At 45.7% G+C, this 12,836-nt stretch overlaps 1 long non-coding RNA gene across 1 annotated transcript; it reads left to right on the top strand.

The window, feature by feature from the left end:
* Window positions 1-228: 228 nt before the first annotated feature.
* LOC123100468 (uncharacterized) lies at window positions 229-1,574 on the top strand. Its single transcript, XR_006448407.1, has 3 exons — window positions 229-401; window positions 950-1,031; window positions 1,330-1,574. It is a non-coding gene; the product is annotated as an uncharacterized lncRNA (long non-coding RNA).
* Window positions 1,575-12,836: the final 11,262 nt, after the last annotated feature.

Raw genomic sequence — 12,836 nt, 5'->3', positions numbered from 1 at the left:
CAGGAACTTTAGCACGATCTGACTCTTTTGGTAAACACGCAGCCTCCGGGCATTTCTACTCCAGCTAGACACACTAAAGTGAATTGTATTTCTGGCCTTGCCCACGACCTGGTCAAGTCACCATTGAACGCCTACGTGGCAGGGGAAACACCGAAGTGAAACGTGTTTTTGGAAACACTCCAGGCCTTGATATTTCTTCCGCAAATAGGCAAGTGTTTGCGGGTGGGACCCAACCCATTCGCAACCCCATGGGGTCGTCTTCCTCCCCGTCGCCATGAAGAACAGGGGCGACTTCGCCACGAAGAACAGAGGCGTCGCCCCTCTCTCCTCCATCAAATACCCCTAAAATCGAGGTGTTTGCCCGCCAAAACTTGTGGATTTGAGCCTCCCAACTTGTTGAGGTATTCTCCCCTATTCCTCCAATTCTCTGCGTTTCAAATATGCTATTTTAGGTGCATTTTTGTGTATTGGTGAAACGCTAAAAGTAGTTTCCCCCAAAATTGAAGATTATTTGGGCTAGATTTGGTTGAGAAGCAACAGATAGTTGAACTATCATGTATTTATCGTGGAATCCTTGCTTTAGAGCGAAAAATTTAGGGATTATCTATGTATATGGCTATGTTTTGGTGAAATATGTATGTGATTTAGAGAGAATTATCATTGGGATTGTATATGATTGTTCAAATGTATTTATGATTGTATATCATTCATCAAAAGTTAGTGGCATGTTAGTAGGATATAGGTATTGTTGGCTGTTTGTTGAGCACTAAAATAAATTATAAGTTTATGTTTAAATTTGTTTGAACTTTGTAATGTCTATGGATAAAAAACTTGTTGGCATATTTATGTGATTTTCATGAACTTCTAGGCATTGGATAAATATGATCACAAATAAATGGACATTTATGATATGGTAGCTTGTATTAATATACCTATATGTATTATGTAGGATGGCGGGGGTTAATAGGTACCCTAGACTTGATGGTTCTTATGAAGCGAAGCATCATGCAAGGGCCATCGAAAGAGGGCAGGTAATTAGATCTACTGTTCAATTGTTGTTATTGAGTAGGAAGGAAAGCAATAGGTTGTTTATTTTTTATAGGTTCCACCACTTCTTTGTATGAAGGGCCACAATCCTAATTGGGCTATGGAATACGACAGTCATACGAGTCTATTTCATGAGATTGGTGATGAGTGATGTTTTTACGCTCATCGCATCGTTGCTTAAAGCTGATAATCTCGAAATTTCGGACAAAATCACTCTGATATTGCCACTAATGACTAATGAATGCGAGATTAGTAAATCCTTTGTTTAATGTGCTTCTGCAGGAAAAGGGCATAAATATGGGAGGATATCATCATATACAAGGAAGTACGAAGTTTAGTGGAAGAGGCATGTCAATAGGAGGTGCAGTAGGCAAAACAGAGCGCAAGACAACACATGGTACAAGCACACCAGCTCGTACCGCCACTCGTACGACATAACACCAGCTTCAAATGGTTCACCTGACCAGCTTCTATAAAGAAGTTGACACCAAAATATCAACAGGGAGAGAACCATTCACTGAACAGAGAACTACTCCCTCCGTTCCAAATTACTCGTCGTGCTTTTAGTTCAAATTTGAACTAAAACCATGACGAGTAATTTGGAACGGAGGGAGTAGAACCCATCTTCCAACCCCTGCTGCCACCATTGCCCACCTCATCTCCATGGCCGACGTCACCATCATCACCACATCATTCCTCTCAAAGTTAGTCATACTTGTAATCGGTTTATCACATCCGACAGTTATTGCAAGCCATATTATCAATCAAACATTCATCTTTATGTCATCTTCAATGAGTTCATCTTGCGACTCGATCGCCATGTCTGAACCCCTATATAGTGTGCGAATAACTTTGAAAGATGGTCATTGGATGAAGCCAATCCGATAGTGCAAAGATGGCAAATCCGAGCACTACTGGCCGTTGGATATCATCTACATTCCACCAGATTCTTCCACATGTACAATCTAGAAGACTCCATGGTTGAACTTAAGCATAATGCACAAATCTCAAAACACACGCACTTCTCCTTTGTTCTAGACTCTTTCGTATCATAATTGCCCAAACTTTTTGTCTAGATGAATTGCCATTATTTGTTTTTACTTTATTCTTTACAACGCACAATTCCATGAATCTTAAAATAGATCAACTTTTTTATAAAAACTAATTGATTTTGAATGAGATGAACTATAAGAATTAAACGAACATCTACATCATGCATATATGACTCAAAGGTTACATGCTATAGTGTGGTATTTATCCATAATTTGGTTGCCAAATCTCATGCGTGCAATGCACGTGTACCTTACTAGTATGAGTAATTTTGTAAGGCAATGGGTTGAGGCAAGGCCTTGCAACCCTATGTATTTGTGCATGGGATTATTGGAATGACTTTTTGTACTTGACATTATTTGTATGTGTCCGATTGCAACAGAGATGTATCTTGTCTTCTTCTCATTCTAAGGCCCTATACAAGTGTTGGAAATATGCCCTAGAGGCAATAATAAAATGGTTATTATTATATTTCCTTATTCATGATAATTGTCTATTGTTCATGCTATAATTGTGTTATTCGGAAATCGTAATACATGTGTGCATACATAGACCACAACATGTCCCTAGTGAGCCTCTAGTTGACTAGCTCGTTGATCAATAGATGGTTACAGTTTCCTGACCATGGACATTGGATGTCGTTGATAACGGGATTACATCATTAGGAGAATGATGTGATGGACAAGACCCAATCCTAAGCATAGCACAAGATCATGTAGTTCGTCTGCTAAAGCTTTTCTAATGTCAAGTATCATTTCCTTAGACCATGAGATTGTGCAACTCCCGGATATCGTAGGAATGCTTTGGGTGTGCCAAACGTCACAACGTAACTGGGTGGCTATAAAGGTACACTACGGGTATCCCCGAAAGTATCTGTTGGGTTGGCACGAATCGAGACTGGGATTTGTCACTTCGTATGCCGGAGAGGTATCTCTGGGCCCACTCGGTAAGACATCATCGTAATGAGCTCAATGTGACTAAGGGGTTGGTCACGGGATGATGTGTTACGGAATGAGTAAAGAGACTTGCCGTAACGAGATTGAACAAGGTATCGGTATACTGACGATCGAATCTCGGGCAAGTGCTATACCGGTAGACAAAGCGAATCGTACACGGGATTGATTGAATCCTTGACATCGTGGTTCATCCGATGAGATCATTGTGGAACATGTGGGAGCCAACATGGGTATCCAGATCCCGCTGTTGGTTATTGGCCGGAGAGATGTCTCGGTCATGTCTGCATAATTCCCGAACCCGTAGGGTCTACACACTTAAGGTTCGATGACGCTAGGGTTATAGGGAATAGATGTACGTGGTTACCGAATGTTGTTCAGAGTCCCGGATGAGATCCCTGACGTCACGAGGAGTTCCGGAATGGTTCGGAGGTGAAGATTTATATATGGGAAGTCCAGTTTCAGTCACCGGAAAGGTTTTGGGGTTTATCGGTATTGTACCGGGACCACCGAAGGGGTTCCGGGGGTCCACCGGGAGGGTCCACCTGCCCCGAAGGACCTAATGGGCTGTAGTTGGGTGGGAACCAGCCCCTTAGTGGGCTGGTGCGCCCCCCCAAGGGCCCAAGGCGCCTAGGGTTGGAAACCCTAGGGGGGCCGCTGTCCCCCTTGGGGGCGGGCGCCCCCCTAGTTGGAAACCCTAAGGGGGCCGCTGCCCCCCCGAGGGGCCGCCGCCCCCCTCTAGATGGATCTAGGGGGCCGGCCCCCTCCCCTTCCCCTATATATAGTGGGGGTTTTGGGGCTGCCAGAAACACGAGTCTCCCTCTCTCTTGGCGCAGCCCTACCCCTCTCCCTCCTCGTCTCTCGCAGTGATTGGCGAAGCCCTGCTGGAGTGCGACGCTCCTCCACCACCACCACGCCGTCGTGCTGCTGCTGGACGGAGTCTTCCCCAACCTCTCCCTCTCTCCTTGCTGATCAAGGCGCGGGAGACGTCACCGGGCTGCACGTGTGTTGAACGCGGAGGCACCGTTGTTCGGTGCTTAGATCGGAATCGGCCGTGATCTGAATCGCTTCGTGTATGACTCCACCGACCACTATCTTGCAACGCTTCCGCATCACGATCTTCAAAGGTATGAAGATGCACTCCCCTCTCGTTGCTAGTAAACTCCATAGATTGATCTTGGTGATGCGTAGAAAATTTTTTAATTTCTGCAACGATCCCCAACAGTGGCATCATGAGCTAGGTCTATGCGTAGTTTCTATGCACGAGTAGAACACAAGTTGTTGTGGGCGTCGATTTTGTCAATTTACTTGCCGTTACTAGTCTTATCTTGATTCGGCGGCACCGTGGGATGAAGCGGCCCGGACCGACCTTACACGTACGCTTACGTGAGACAGGTTCCACCGACTGACATGCACTAGTTGCATAAGGTGGCTAGCGGGTGTCTGTCTCTCCCACTTTAGTCGGATCGGATTCGATGAAAAGGGTCCTTACGAAGGGTAAATAGAAATTGGCATATCACGTTGTGGTTTTGGCGTAGGTAAGAAACGTTCTTGCTAGAAACCTATAGCAGCCACGTAAAATTTGCAACAACAATTAGAGGACGTCTAACTTGTTCTTGCAGCATATGCCGTGTGATGTGATATGGCCAAAAGGATGTGATGAATGATATATGTGATGCATGAGATTGACCATGTTCTTGTAATAGGAATCACGACTTGCATGTCGATGAGTATGACAACCGACAGGAGCCATAGGAGTTGTCTTAATTTATTTATGACCTGCGTGTCAACATAAACGTCATGTAATTACTTTACTTAATTGCTAACCGTTAGCCATAGTAGTAGAAGTAATAGTTGGCGAGACAACTTCATGAAGACACGATGATGGAGATCCTGGTGTCATGCCGGTGACGATGATGATCATGGCGCCCCGAAGATGGAGATCAAAAGGAGCAAAATGATATTGGCCATATCATGTCACTATTTGATTGCATGTGATGTTTATCATGTTTTACATCTTATTTGCTTAGAACGATGGTAGCTTAAATAAGATGATCCCTCACAATAATTTCAAGAAAGTGTTCCCCCTAACTGTGCACCATTGCGAAGGTTCATTGTTTCGAAGCACCACGTGATGATCGGGTGCGATAGATTCTAACGTTCGAATACAACGGGTGTAAGCCAGATTTACACACGCAATACACTTAGGTTGACTTGACGAGCCTAGCATGTACAGACATGGCCTCGGAACACGGAAGACCGAAAGGTCGAACATGAGTCATATAGAAGATACGATCAACATGAAGATGTTGACCGATGATGACTAGTCCGTCTCACGTGATGATCGGACACGGCCTAGTTGACTCGGATCATGTATCACTTAGATGACTAGAGGGATGTCTATCTGAGTGGGAGTTCATTAAATAATTTAATTAGATGAACTTAATTATCATGAACATAGTCTAAAACTTTGCAATATGTCTTGTAGATCAAATGTCCCACGCTAATGTTGCCCTCAACTTCAACGCGTTCCTAGAGAAAACCAAGCTGAAAGACGATGGTAGCAACTACACGGACTGGGTCCGTAACTTGAGGATTATCCTCATAGCTGCCAAGAAAGCATATGTCCTTGAAGCACCGCTTGGTGAGGCACCTGTTTTCCCAGCAACTCAAGACGTTATGAACGCCTGGCAGTCGCGTAGTGATGATTGCTCCCTGGTTCAGTGCGGCATGCTTTACAGGTTTGAACCGGGGCTCCAAAAGCGTTTTGAGCAACACGGAGCATATGAGATGTTCCAAGAGCTGAAAATGGTTTTCCAAGCTCATGCCCGGGTCGAGAGATATGAAGTCTCCGATAAGTTCTATAGTTGTAAGATGGAGGAGAATAGTTCTGTCAGCGAGCACATACTCAAAATGTCTGGGTTGCACAACCGCTTATGTCAGCTGGGAGTTAATCTCCCGGATGATGCGGTCGTTGACAGAATCCTTCAGTCGCTCCCACCTAGCTACAAGAGCTTTGTGATGAACTTCAATATGCAGGGGATGGAAAAGACCATTCCTGAGGTATATTCAATGCTGAAATCAGCGGAGGTGGAGATCAAAAAGGAACATCAAGTGTTGATGGTGAATAAAACCACTAAGTTCAAGAAAGGCAAGGGTAAAAAGAACTTCAAGAAGGACGGCAAGGGAGTTGCCGCGCCCGGTAAGCCAGTTACCAGGAAGAAGCCAAAGCATGGACCCAAGCCTGAAACAGAGTGCTTTTATTGCAAGGTAAACGGTCACTGGAAGCGAAACTGCCCCAAGTACTTAGCGGATAAGAAGGCCGGCAATACCAAAGGTATATGTGATATACATGTTATAGATGTGTACCTAACCAGCGCTCGTAGTAGCTCCTGGGTATTTGATACTGGTGCGGTTGCTCATATTTGTAACTCAAAACAGGAGCTGCGGAATAAGCGGAGACTGGCGAAGGACGAGGTGACGATGCGCGTCGGGAATGGTTCCAAGGTCGATGTGATCGCCGTCGGCATGCTACCTCTACATTTACCTACGGGATTAGTTTTAAACCTCAATAATTGTTATTTAGTGCCATCTTTGAGCATGAACATTGTATCTGGATCTCGTTTAATGCGAGATGGCTACTCATTTAAATCTGAGAATAATGGTTGTTCTATTTATATGAGAGATATGTTTTATGGTCATGCCCCGCTGGTCAATGGTTTATTCTTATTGAATCTCGAACGTGATGTTACACATATTCAAAGTGTGAATGCCAAAAGATGTAAGGTTGATAATGATAGTCCCACATACTTGTGGCACTGCCGCCTTGGTCACATTGGTGTCAAACGCATGAAGAAACTCCATGCAGATGAACTTTTGGAGTCTCTTGATTATGAATCATTTGACACGTGCAAACCATGCCTCATGGGCAAAATGACCAAGACTCCGTCCTCCGGAACAATGGAGCGAGCAACCAACTTATTGGAAATCATACATACTGATGTGTGCGGTCCAATGATCGTTGAAGCTCGCGGTGGTTATCGTTATGTTCTCACCCTCACTGATGACTTAAGTAGATATGGGTATGTCTACTTAATGAAACACAAGTCTGAGACCTTTGAAAAGTTCAAGGAATTTCAGAGTGAGGTTGAGAATCAACGTGACAGGAAAATAAAGTTCTTACGATCAGATCGTGGGGGAGAATATTTGAGTCACGAATTTGGCACACACTTAAGGAAATGTGGACTTGTTTCACAACTCACGCCGCCTGGAACACCTCAGCGTAATGGTGTGTCCGAACGTCGTAATCGCACTTTGTTGGACATGGTGCAATCTATGATGTCTCTTACCGACCTACCGCTATCATTTTGGGGATATGCTTTAGAGACAATTGCATTCACTTTAAATAGGGCTCCGTCGAAATCCGTTGAGACGACATCGTATGAATTATGGTTTGGGAAGAAACCTAAGCTGTCGTTTCTAAAAGTTTGGGGATGCGATGCTTATGTCAAGAAACTTCAACCTGAAAAGCTCGAACCCAAGTCGGGAAAATGCGTCTTCATAGGATACCCTAAGGAAACTATTGGGTATACCTTCTACCTCAGATCCGAAGGCAAGATCTTTGTTGCCAAGAATGGATCCTTTCTAGAGAAAGAGTTTCTCTCGAAAGAAGTAAGTGGGAGGAAAGTAGAACTTGATGAAGTACTGCCTCTTGAACCGGAAGGTAGCGCAGCTCAAGACGACTAGAGAGGAAGTTAATGATGATGATCAAGGAACTTCGGATCAAGTTACTACTGAACTTCGTAGGTCCACAAGGACACATTCCACGCCAGAATGGTATGGCAACCCTGTCCTAGAAATAATGTTGTTAGACAATGGTGAACCTTTGAACTATGAAGAAGCGATGGCGGGCCCAGATTCCAATAAATGGCTTGAAGCCATGAAATCCGAGATAGGATCCATGTATGAAAACAAAGTATGGACTTTGACGGACTTGCCCGATGATCGGCGAGCCATAGAAAACAAATGGATCTTTAAGAAGAAGACGGACGCGGATGGCAATGTGACCATCTATAAAGCTCGGCTTGTCGCTAAGGGTTATCGACAAGTTCAAGGGGTTGACTACGATGAGACCTTGTCACCCGTAGCGAAGCTAAAGTCTGTCCGAATCATGTTAGCAATTGCCGCATTCTATGATTATGAGATATGGCAAATGGACGTCAAGACGGCATTCCTTAATGGTTTCCTTAAGGAAGAATTGTATATGATGCAGCCGGAAGGTTTTGTCGATCCTAAGAATGCTGACAAGGTATGCAAGCTCCAACGCTCGATCTATGGGCTGGTGCAAGCATCTCGGAGTTGGAGCATTCGTTTTGATGAGATGATCAAAGCGTTTGGGTTTACGCGGATTTATGGAGAAGCCTGTGTTTACAAGAAAGTGAGTGGGAGCTCTGTAGCATTTCTCATATTGTATGTGGACGACATACTATTGATGGGAAATAATATAGAACTCTTGGAAAGCATAAAGGCCTACTTGAATAAGTGTTTTTCAATGAAGGACCTTGGAGAAGCTGCTTATATATTGGGCATCATGATCTATAGAGATAGATTGAAATGCCTCATTGGTCTTTCACAAAGCACATACCTTGACAAGATATTGAAGAAGTTCAATATGGATCAGTCCAAGAAGGGGTTCTTGCCTGTATTACAAGGTGTGAGATTGAGCACGGCTCAATGCCCGACCACGGCAGAAGATAGAGAAAAGATGAGTGTCATCCCCTATGCCTCGGCCATAGGGTCTATTATGTATGCCATGCTGTGTACCAGACCTGATGTAAACCTTGCCGTAAGTTTGGTAGGAAGGTACCAAAGTAATCCCGGCATGGAACACTGGACAGCGGTCAAGAATATCCTGAAGTACCTGAAAAGGACTAAGGATATGTTTCTCGTTTATGGAGGTGACGAAGAGCTCGTCGTAAAGGGTTACGTCGATGCTAGTTTCGACACAGATCTGGATGACTCCAAGTCACAAACCGGATATGTGTATATTTTGAATGGTGGGGCAGTCAGCTGGTGCCGTTGCAAGCAAAGCGTCGTGGCGGGATCTACATGTGAAGCGGAGTACATGGCAGCCTCGGAGGCAGCACATGAAGCAATCTAGATGAAGGAGTTCATTACCGACCTAGGAGTTATTCCCAATGTGTCGGGCCCGATGACTCTCTTCTGTGACAACACTGGAGCAATTGCCCTTGCCAAGGAGCCCAGGTTTCACAAGAAGACCAGGCATATCAAGCGTCGCTTCAACTCCATTCGTGAAAATGTTCAAGATGGAGACATAGAGATTTGTAAAGTGCATACGGACCTGAATGTCGCAGATCCGTTGACTGAACCTCTTCCACGTGCAAAGCATGATCAAAACCAGAACTCTATGGGTGTTCGATTCATCACAATGTAACTAGATTATTGACTCTAGTGCAAGTGGGAGACTGTTGGAAATATGCCCTAGAGGCAATAATAAAATGGTTATTATTATATTTCCTTGTTCATGATAATTGTCTATTGTTCATGCTATAATTGTGTTATTCGGAAATCGTAATACATGTGTGAATACATAGACCACAACATGTCCCTAGTGAGCCTCTAGTTGACTAGCTCGTTGATCAATAGATGGTTACAGTTTCCTGACCATGGACATTGGATGTCGTTGATAACGGGATTACATCATTAGGAGAATGATGTGATGGACAAGACCCAATCCTAAGCATAGCACAAGATCGTGTAGTTCGTCTGCTAAAGCTTTTCTAATGTCAAGTATCATTTCCTTAGACCATGAGATTGTGCAACTCCCGGATACCGTAGGAATGCTTTGGGTGTGCCAAACGTCACAACGTAACTGGGTGGCTATAAAGGTACACTACGGGTATCCCCGAAAGTATCTGTTGGGTTGGCACGAATCGAGACTGGGATTTGTCACTCCGTATAACGAAGGGGTGTCTCTGGGCCCACTCGGTAAGACATCATCGTAATGAGCTCAATGTGACTAAGGGGTTGGTCACGGGATGATGTGTTACGGAACGATTAAAGAGACTTGCCGTAACGAGATTGAACAAGGTATCGGTACACCGACGATCGAATCTCGGGCAAGTGCTATACCGGTAGACAAAGGGAATCGTATACGGGATTGATTGAATCCTTGACATCGTGGTTCATCCGATGAGATCATCGTGGAACATGTGGGAGCCAACATGGGTATCCAGATCCCGCTGTTGGTTATTGGCCGGAGAGATGTCTCGGTCATGTCTGCATAATTCCCGAACCCGTAGGGTCTACACACTTAAGGTTCGATGACGCTAGGGTTATAGGGAATAGATGTACGTGGTTACCGAATGTTGTTCAGAGTCCCGGATGAGATCCCTGACGTCACGAGGAGTTCCGGAATGGTCCAGAGGTGAAGATTTATATATGGGAAGTCCAGTTTCAGTCACCGGAAAGGTTTCGGGGTTTATCGGTATTGTACCAGGACCACCGAAGGGGTTCCGGGGGTCCACCGGGAGGGTCCACCTGCCCCGAAGGACCTAACGGGTTGTAGTTGGGTGGGAATCAGCCCCTTAGTGGGCTGGTGCGCCCCCCAAGGGCCCATGGTGCCTAGGGTTGGAAACCCTAGGGGGCCGCTGCCCCCCGGGGGGCGGGCGCCCCCTAGTTGGAAACCCTAAGGGGGCCGCCGCCCCCCCTCTAGATGGATCTAGGGGGCCGGCCCCCCTCCCCTTGCCCTATATATAGTGGGGGTTTTGGGGCTGCCAGAAACACGAGTCTCCCTCTCTCTTGGCGCAGCCCTACCCCTCTCCCTCCTCGTCTCTCGCAGTGCTTGGCGAAGCCCTGCTGGAGTGCCACGCTCCTCCACCACCACCACGCCGTCGTGCTACTACTGGACGGAGTCTTCCCCAACCTCTCGCTCTCTCCTTGCTGATCAAGGCGCGGGAGATGTCACCGGGCTGCACGTGTGTTGAACGCGGAGGCACCGTTGTTCTGTGCTTAGATCGGAATCGGCCGCGATCTGAATCGCTTCGTGTACGACTCCACCGACCGCTATCTTGCAACGCTTCCGCATCGCGATCTTCAAAGTTATGAAGATGCACTCCCCTCTCGTTGCTAGTAAACTCCATAGATTGATCTTGGTGATGCGTAGAATTTTTTTTAATTTCTGCAACGATCCCCAACAACAAGGACCCAGGATCCGTAGATAGATCAAGAAGAATGTAAAGAGCAAGCCAGGAGTGGAACACTATCCGGAATAGCACTGAGAGAAGGGGTTAGTATGGTAGTGAAAAGCAATTCCCCGGGGACAAAATAGGTGTGGTCATTAAACATTCAATGCTTTTTGGGATACTTTTTCTTAATAACCGAGGTAACCCCGCGCGACTTTCAGGCCCATCGGTTGGACAACTGACTCTTGATGCAGGTTGCGCACCCGGTCCAGACGTGCTTTGTCCACCCCCCCCCCTACTTCATTGCATCACATGCACATCATAGTGGCTACGTTTATTATCAAGATGAGATCCCACACATAAATATAAGGTCATAAGAGTAAGACATCGTACCCATGCATGTTTTCATAACAACGTTTACACCTAAAAAGGTTGTTAATATCTGGTTGAAGTACTGGAATTTTATTTGCTAACAATAAATTGTCAGACCCTTTGCCGTAGTGCCCATCCACTCCTGGGTTCAATAACCTACGGTCACTCCTTGGGGAAAAGGCACGGGAACCTTCTGCTATCCAAACTGTATCTCAAAGGGCATCATGGGTCGTCTCCCATTTGTCCTCAACTTTAAAGGCACTCTGCTTTTTCTCAACTCCATGGCCCTTACCGCCCTTTTGGACCATTGGAGGCCCGAGACGCACTCCTCCTAGTTGCCCCTTGACAAGATGACGGTCACTTTGGAGGACTTTGCGATGATCAGCGCTCTTTTGATCGAGGGAAGGGATCTTACTGGGAAAATATGTTGCATAATTGATTGGTGTTGAACCTACATTGTGGACTGACCCAACCAAGAATGATCCTAGGCTAGCTAGTGTATTGTACTCGTGGCTACGAGAACATATAGATGGGTTTGTCTAAGAATGTCGGTGATGCGAGTGTGGAGAAGTACGCATGGGCATATTTGTGGCACCTCTTGACTTTGGTTGTGTTTCCAGATGGTTAAGGGGACATAGCCTCATGGATGTACTTGGACGCGCTACTTGACTGGGACATGAAGTCGAGTTGGAGGCTAGTCGGACTGGCTTTCTTATATCGGCAGGTAAAACCTAGAGGCATCAATGTTCAAGGTATGAACTTAATGATTGGGTATCATGGTATAACTTGTCCTTGAATGTACAGATGGATGAGGCATATCGGAGGCGGAAGCCGACCTCCTACGTTGGCGGTTTTGTGTGGGCCCTGTAGGTTTGCATGTCGGAACATATCCATGTTGGGTCATGAACTGATAATTGCTCCACGAGTCCACCAAAACAATGGCAGTGGTCTTATGATGGGGATCTGATCGCGTCCCCACTGTCGTGTACACATGGGCTATTGTGGAGGTGTCCACATCGGCCTCGATGGGGTGATACAAGTCATACATCAACGAGCTCGACACATTGACTCACCATAATCTAATTGTTCATGAATAATAGCCCTCATTGTTCATAAAATACTTTGTGCATAAGTAAAATGATGTGGTGTAGCTCAATTGGAGGTCGTACAAAGTCATGGGACACATCCCTTTGAACGCGATGTGCCTCCA

Source organism: Triticum aestivum, chromosome 4D, assembly GCF_018294505.1.
Source record: "Triticum aestivum cultivar Chinese Spring chromosome 4D, IWGSC CS RefSeq v2.1, whole genome shotgun sequence".
Classification (NCBI taxonomy): Eukaryota; Viridiplantae; Streptophyta; class Magnoliopsida; order Poales; family Poaceae; genus Triticum; species Triticum aestivum.
The sequence above is the reverse complement of the archived record's forward strand: the minus strand, read 5'-3'. Positions and strand labels throughout refer to the sequence as shown.